This window comes from Siniperca chuatsi, linkage group LG11 (genome assembly GCF_020085105.1).
Source record: "Siniperca chuatsi isolate FFG_IHB_CAS linkage group LG11, ASM2008510v1, whole genome shotgun sequence".
NCBI lineage: Eukaryota > Metazoa > Chordata > Actinopteri > Centrarchiformes > Sinipercidae > Siniperca > Siniperca chuatsi.
The window spans coordinates 26281740-26290896 of record NC_058052.1 but is presented as its reverse complement, the minus strand read 5'-3'; positions in this window follow the sequence as shown (position 1 = coordinate 26290896).

The following is a 9157-nucleotide window of genomic DNA, read 5'->3' as shown; positions in this document are numbered from 1 at the left end:
ATGCACTTGTAATGCACTGCTAATTTGAATTGGAATTGTATTTTTTACAAAGCTGTAAGCAGAGTGCACTCTCAATTCTGTTGTGCTTCAAAAGAGATTTTCAGCAAGGTTGTCCTGAACAGCACTCAGACTGAGCTTCACCAGAGCTGGAAGTAAACACAACACAAGATCAGTGCAGATAAGAAGGAGAGCGAGCAGGAGAGGGAGTGAAAAGAAATGACACAACAGAGCAACACAATGAGAGCCATACAGCAAAAATGGGAGAAAAAAATTAAGCATTAGTTCAGAAACACGAAGCAGTGAGATAAATGTGACTGCAGCAGAGAAAAGAGGAGGCAGCAGACTTAATAAGTTGGAACCATAATGGCCTTCAAACATCTACTTAACCAGCCTGAATGGCCACTTGGTGTGAAGGAGATGTTTCTGACAGAGGGCAAAGACTGTCGGCACAGAAGCAGCTTTTTCACAGAGATTACTAGTAAAACTACTGGTAAACAAAACAAAGAGGTTTTTACTCCTGTGCTAGAGTTATCTTGTTTGTGTGCTACCTTGCTTTTGATTTTGCTCCCCTTTGTCTTTGTGGTTTTTGATCGTGGCCTGGTTTCATTATGCAATGTACAGTACAGCTTTAGATCAATACATCATTAGCGTGTTAAAGATACGTCTCAAAGAAAGAATGCAGTAACATTTCTGCTGGAGAAGCCTGGTTATATGGCCATGTTTATGTCCTTATTAGTTTATGATATTTCTGAAGATACACTATGTTAATTTGTTTTCAGATGTAGGCCTACTGTGTTTCAGGATAGGAATATGAATGTAATATAAATGTGATAAATGGAAACTGATGGTTTGAGATATGCCACTTGAAATGCTACAAATCAGCTTGTGTGTCACTCAAGATGATCCTGAAGCACAAAATTTGAATTCCTATAATAATAATAGTAGTAATAGTAATAATAGTGTTCCTTTGATATCCAAAAGAGCACTATTATACACATGCTTTTTCCCACAAATATAATAAAGGGGTCTGAACAAAAAATGTACCCATGGCTTTCAAACTTTGAACCTTAGGAGCAACAAGCCCGGTGGCTTTATCCCACATTACCACAGACTGTGCAGGTGAATGTGGCCTCTCAGTTCTGTGGCTGCCTGAAACATCATGTTCCCAGTGTGTCCCCTGAAGGGCCCGAGGTGAGGACAGGCTATTTTCAGCACCCACATTGCAGTGCTGCCCTGTTCCGTTTGACTGACAGTGGAGTGAGGGTGGAACAAAGGCTTTATGTCGCCTCTGGATGATCTGCCAATCACAACTAGACCAACTGCTGTTGTCAAGGATTGTGTGTGTCTGTGCACAGACTTCTATAGCTACATCTGGTGTGAGTCAGGATTGTAGTGCATTAAGTTTAGAAGACAGTTGGGAAGCTTGTCTGTATTGTTTTGTTTTTCAATAAGCTGCCTGTCAGTTTGTGCGTACGACAACAGCACTTCACAATGACAAGGAAGGGACATCTTTCTAAACCCTTAAACTTCAGGACCATCATGAAGAAGGACAGGTTATGGTCACAACATGGAGTGTTAAAAGCTGCAATTTTCAGGCAAAACTGAAACAGATTCTATTTAAGCAAACCTATCTTCCAACAAAATACTTTCATTTACTAATTTGTTTTGCCAAAAAAGTTAAAATCTTAAGTCCTTATGCCCAGGACTTTGACACCAGAGACCTGTTGTGCTCTTTGTTACACATGCTGTTAGGATCAGGTTACTAAAACACTCGTTTAAGTCTGTGGTCCTCTCATTGATGAGTATTTTGAAAGCTTTTTGACTTTTGAAAGCTCCAGAAAAAGCTAGTAAATTGACCTTGAATTTTATTTTGTTTTTTTTTATTTTGTGCACTTACACTGTGATGACTATCTTAGCTTTCCTTCTTTACAGAGTCTTACACACAACCAATATGTTGCTGGTTTGGACATATTACTATGAATTTTAAACATAGCAAGTATTCATTATATCTTCTAATGATAATCTCCCATAGCCTTGATTACTGCAATCTCCTGTCCTCCTGTTATTAAAAGAAGGTCATGGGATCTTATTATTCTTCTACACTACTTGCCTATTAGTTCTCAGATATTATTAATGCTTTGTTTCATCTGCTAGACATCTTGAAGATCTTTTCACCCCCTCTGAGCTGAACTGCATCACTACAAACAGGTTCATCAGTTTAAGGAATGCCACGTCTGAGGACATTGGTTGGCAAAATCTAAAATAAAATATAAATACATTTTAAATACTAACACATTTTTAGTAATTCACATTAAACAATTGAGTAGTACATTTTCTTTATTTGAATCAGACAAAGTCCTATTGAATGTTCTATTTAAAGTTTTTATATTAGCAAACAATCTGTGAAAAGAAAAAAATAATCTCAACTACCTCTTTAAACCTGGTTTACAGTTCTGTTGCATCACAATTTTAAACTTGTACTAAACAGGTTTGATTTGAAACCTCTATTTTAATTCTTGAAGTAGTCCTCTCCACTGGATCAAATTAATGTGTTGCTCCAAACTTTTTAAATAGAGTATTCGCTGAAAATTGTGTTTTCAATGCATACTGTTGCAAGTATGCATGCTCTCTGAGAAGGATGTCACTGATCTTTCTGTCTATATTAGAGATATCTCAAGTTGACAGAACTGATTATGTAGAGATTTGAGGGATGATTCATTGACGTACACACCACTGACTGTGTAAACTTGCTGATATTCTTATTTTCTCTAAATACGAATATCTAAAATATTTAACTATTTCAACACATACAGACACTGTGTCAGCTGTCTACCACTGTGTTTTGATCTTGTCTGATATAGAATAAAATCCAGTTTGTTATCTGGGGAACATGGACGTTTATCTGGAAAAAAACAAAACATTTCTAGATAATTTATTTGTCAAAAGATGAAATTCTGTCAGATTTCCCTTGCTGCCTGGAGGTGTAGGAGTTCATTTGCTCCTTTGCAGGAGATATGAATGGCACCATATGGTTATTGCCTTAATAGAGAACACAGGTGACCAGCACAGAGAGACAAGTCCACATAATTAGCAGTTTCCTTTACCTAACATTATACATCATAATGCATCTGTTAAACAGCATTTGTATGGCAGTATTTTTTTTTCTCACAAATGTATTATGCAGCTAATTACTACGGTTAATAAAACATGACTAGCTGGAGCCCTTGAATGATGTCCTCAGATTCTGGCTCTTTGGATACAAATGCAACTTCAGTAATTGTAATGTTATAAAGTAATGACATTTAAAATCATGGATTACACTCATCAATTAAACCCCAATGCATTATGTTTTTTCTGCCATATTTTCTTTTGAAAACAATTGGAGATTATAACTCTAAGTTGCTGACTACTGCTTACAGGATTTAGATAAACTCATGTATGCCTTTGTCTCTAGTATTGTGAATTGTCTGGGCAGTCATTACAACTGCAGCACATTCAGATGCTACTAGAGTTCTAACAGGAACCAGCGAAACTGACTAAATTTGTCCTATTCATAATGTACAACTGATATGACAGTGGTTTCAAAAGTTATTGATATTTCTTTAAATTGCAAAGAAAAATGGTCTTTGGAGATTTATCACAAATGGTAAGGGGCGGGTGGTTGAACTTGTTTGCCTGACTGCTGAGCCAGCAGGGATACCAAAGACACTTTAATCAGGCTTGGGCTGGTAACTGTAGCTTACAAGCGAAGGTTTGTTAGCAATGATGTTGAAGAAAAAGGTTCTCACCATTCTTTATATATTCAAAGTGCTACAGGTGACTAGCCAGCTAGCTATCCAGCCTGCAAAATTATGTTAGCAATTCCGCTTTTCCCGGATAGCTACAGTAGTTCAGCAAGCCAAGGTGCACCACAAGATATGTGTCCAAGCCTGTATATAAGGAGACATTCACAGCTAATGTTAATGTTTGCTCTGGTTGACAAAGTCAGGCTCTTATTGTCCATGTGGCTGGCTGCTGTATGGCTGAAGGAGTATACGTTACTGCTTATGCAAATACAGCTTGGAATGTCTTGATAAGCTACTGTATATGCAAAGAGGCTCTCTGTGTTAGTGCACAGATAATTAAAGACATGCCATGCTATATGCACACAAACTCACAAAAATATAAAATAGAAATTCTCCTTAGTTTTAAAAAAAATTCTCAAGAGGACACAAGACATTTAATTTACAGATCTGTAAATTAAATCTGTATGCTGTATCAGAAAAAACATGGAATTTAATTTGGATGGACTTTAAATCTTCTGACTAGCTTCAAGGTATAAAAGAGATGTTAAAGTGCTGCCGCTGGTTTTATAAATCACTTAGTGGCAGAGGGCCAAAATATATATACTTGAAGAATATAAGCCCAGTAAGTCCCTTAGATTTTAAGAAGCAGTCAGCTAGTTGTTACCTGCAGAGTAAAAAAAAAACACAGTCATGCTACATTTAGGTGCTATGCTGCATACAGATGGAACCAACTTCCTCAGAATATTAAATATTTCTTAACTTAAGCTATTTAAATTAAAACTTTTTTTCCTGCACCTAGGATTAAGTTTCTTTTCTGGGGACAAACGAATAATAACATGAAAACACAACATTATATGATAGTTTTTCTGCAATGAGCAAACAAACCTGCAATGAGCAAAATAGCTTCCTGGGGACTCCAATAAAGTGGTTGTGGTTTATTTTGTCCAGTGATGACGTTTTAACGTGATATGACTATTTGTCACTTAAAAGTGTACTGACTTTTAGGTGATACTTATATTGTAAAATCCCTAAAAATAGTCTATCCCCTTTGAGTCTTGAAGATCCAAGTATTCTATGGATTTTATGGACAAAAATGTAATATACTATATTGTAAGGTGGACAAACTGTGCAGTTCCTCTGCATAAATTTGTCAACATTTGTAAAGGTCATTGCTTTACATGTTATCAATCCTTAGCTCATTTAACCAACAGACTTGAAGAAAATCTGTATGCAAAGAAAGTCACACCCAAAATGTGCAGTGCATACAGTGAATTGTATAATTGTATAAAATTGTAAACAGTCAGTCACGTGTAGCGGACTGTATAGTGTGCTGCAAGTTAGTCGCTAGCATTCAGCTACACAGCTTGTTGGGGCGCACTATCAGTGCTGAAGAGGGAAGAGCGACTCAAAAGTCTTCTGCAGCTAATAAAAAAATGTTTCATGAAAGAGCCACAGCAATGCTCTAACATTAACATTAATAACATTAATCTTTAAACCATCTCAAAAATTTCATCTTGTATTTATTTTTCAATCAACTCGTGAACTTGTTGCCAGACAGCTCACCTGTCTGTGTGTCTCTGTGGTCAGGCACAAAATTTCAAACTATTACTAATAATTACATTACATCAATTTTGTACACCTTACAGCAATATGCACACTGTATGAATGTACATGTTTAAAGGGCATACTTTGTTACTTTTTACTTTTAAAGCTAGAGTGCAGGGCTCTTAAATATAAAAGAATGTCTATTACATTCACGCCCTTGTTTTCGAGTTCACACAATGGTGATTGAACCATATCTATCTATCTTACCTGTCTCCGCCAGGTAAATCTATGTATTTCGCAGTATACAGAGAGAGTAAATCTTGTCTGTGGCGGCATTCTGCCACTGACACACCGGTAACGATGCGTTTTACACCAACCAGCAATGATTGGTTTGGTTTTGATTTGGTTTGCCGGAGCGGAAGCAGGGAGTAACCCAGAGCCATGTAGAGAGCTTGGCGAAAAAAAAGGTCCATTGGAGAGAATAGAGAGAATTGTTTATTGTTGACCTTTATTTTGTTTATTATGACTGAATAGTTTGTGTTAATATGCTTTGGCAACATTGTATTGCATACAGTCACACCAATGAAGCCACTTGAATTGAAATTGAATGGAGATGACGCAACTATATGGCTCTGGAGCAAGTGTGGTGATGGAGCAGACTATAGCAACTAGGAGAAAACCAAGAAGCATCTAAGAAAAGTGTCTGATGCTCAAGATAAAAAAGAAACTCAGCATTCAGAGGAAGGATTACTGTCAAAACAAGAAAGTGATCGATGGCGAGGACAAACATGGATAACCATTGGTGTAGCTTTAGCCTTTTGTTATTGGAGGGTGCTGAGAGAAGGGATTGAGGGCTCAGAGTGAGTTCAATCATGAAGACTATTACTCTGCCTTTTCATTCATATCTTTCTCTCTCTCACTTGTTCTCCCTCTCTGTCTTTCTCTCCCCGCTCTTTGATCAGCTGGTATGGGTGTATACTCTTTCAGTTACCAACCAAATACCACGATCTCCTTCAATGCAAAGCATATTCCTGCTGTCAGACTTAAATCTGTCTCCTCTCTGCTTGCTGTAATTTCTGAGCGAATTCATTGTGCCCCTCGTCCACCCCATTCACCTCCAGTCCATCACATTCAGTGTCCGGGCATGCTCAACAGAAGTCCGCTCATCAGAAGTCCACTTGTCATCACACCAGATCTTCAACCAGCCCCTCACCACCACCACAATTGTCTAGACTCCGTCGGGGGGTATTCTACACCACTCACAGCTTCACTACCCCGTTAAAATATGAGGTTATTTGGAGTTTAAACGCCAAAGACTTCACATTTCTCATCGTTATTGTGCACGTCAATGAAAAATGTTATCAACTGACAAATGTTAGTTATATCCAGTGAAGACATTTTCATTTCTGTTTGAAAGGTCAAAACTACAATACTAACTATTTTAAACTGTCATTCATTTATTGCCGATCAGACACTACTGCTACTGCCAGTGATACAGCTAGTCGGCAGCGTAGTACAGCGGATTGCTGATCAGGTAGGTATCCCCCTTACCTGGCTCTGTCCCTCTTCAACAAAATAGCCAACTTTTTGCAGAAAAGACACACACCTGGCAACCCTGCATAGACCTCTGATTATGCAGGTAGGATATGGGTTTAAACCCTGTTTCTCTCTCTCTTCATCGCTATCTTTCTCAAGTCTTTGAATAATATATCTCTTTAAAACAAGAAACCTCTGTGCTCTTGTGCAACTCTGAAGGAAAAATTTGTCACAGCTAACATGCCAGTTTTGTTCTTCAGGTCAGGACATCATGTTAAGTGACAATGGGTAATATACAGTATCTGCACTGTGGTATGCCATAAATAATATCCCATTAACAATACACCCCTCTTGTATAGTTGTAGTGGCTATGAGTGAGCAGTTTTGGTTAGGTTAGAGATGTAAGCCTGTTGTTATTTTACTCTTTAAGCTTGCCTTTCATTGTCATTTTCCTACTAGGATAAAATGTGAGGCATCAGTTACCGACCTCAAATTGACCTTAATGAAAAAGTCATACATAGCATTAATGCCCTTGCCAAAACATCTATGTATTCTCATATGCAAGGTTGGTATAATGCGACTGATGGAGTGTGTGTACATACATAAGTAAACACCTGTATGTACGTCTTTTCAGGACAGGTGTCAGTATCATTCTCTATGGACCATGCCTTTAGAATCAGACTACACCGTACATTTCGGCCCATCTAGACTGTCCCTTCCTGTTACAGCCAACACTTTCTACAGAGGGCACCTCATTAAAGATTTACTCTGCTTACCGCTTAATGTACCTGAGGGAGACAGGACAGAGAGGAGATGAAAGAGGGACAGAAGCAGAGGAAGGGAGGCCAGCAGGAGGTGAGAAGATGAGGTATGTGGGATGTGGAAGTATCCTGGGTTACAGGTGTAAAAGAGTAGACAGCAGTAAAAGTAAAAAGTAGAACATGCACATAAATATCTGTCCATGTGTCCATTATGTCCAGATGTCCATAGAAATCAATTTTTAACCATAATTCTCACAAATGATCAGAGATATTGCATGCCGAACTTTCTGTTGTTGATCTTCTCTGAACACTAATCACCATCTTGGTTTTTCATGCATACAGACGCACACACACACTCCAGACACACAGTCCCACTATCTCTTATTCTGCTGCCAAAAGCTGTCAGGAAGATCAAAGTGGGTAAATGTGTTTGATGGAATACTCCACTTTCTTCATTTACCACATAGAATGGTGTGACTTGAACATTTTCATTGAAATTAACTTCGAAACAGGAGTGAATAGTGGGGGGTAAAGATAGCAGCTAACTGTATGAGTGTTCTGAGCTTGTGCTCGGGCTGCTCCTCATTTCCTAACATCATTTGTGGAATCAGCTTCCATTATAAAGCAGGGCTCAAGAGGCAACACACTCTTGTTCAGGTTTTATGAATGTGATATGAATCAGGGTTAATGTAAAATGCAGTCAGCATTGAGTTGCTTTTGCTTCTTTACTCCGTTTAAGTCACCTTTTTTCTCATATGTTGTCTGACTTTCTCTCAATCTGTCTCCCTTCTTGTTTTCCTTTCATTAACTCCTCTTCAAGTCTTGCCGTTTATCTTCTTCACCACCTCCAACATACTATCCCACCCTCTTCCTCTCCTTTTTTCTCCTTCATACCTTAAATGCAACTCCACCTCCTCATTCATTCACTAACCAGGATTCCCTTGTTTAACCTTTTAAGAAAGCCCTTTTGGTCATCCCTGAGGGTAATTAAGTAGGCAGGCTATCCATGTCAATGAACAGACCCCAACTGTTTCTTCCCTTCATTAGTAAAACCCTGACATGAGAATAAACCATGGCAACCACCACTGAACAGCCACAGCGCCTGTGTCACAAGGAAAGAGAAGGATCCCCGGTGTAAGGAGTTGACTGTGTGCATACATCTGTATGTGTTGTATGTGTGTGTGAGTGGGCATTATCTCTTGTTAATTAGCCCACACATCTTCTTTGAACTTATTGATCAATAGCTTTGAAGACTGTTAATAGGGATTCAGGAGTATCAGTACTTTATTTTGAGTTAATTGATAAAGAAGGACAAATGCAATATTGTAGACTTATGCTAATTTTAGGGTAATAGAGTACCATCTCAAAATCTGACACACTGTGACACAGTCCTGGACCTGTGTCCTATACTAAGCTGGAAAGTTTGTGTTAGTTTTGAAATGTTGTGAAATTCAGAAATGTACTAAGAGGCTCAATTAGCATTCTTCCAAGTTAGATGCTCATTTGGGCATATTACAGTCCTCGACTTTC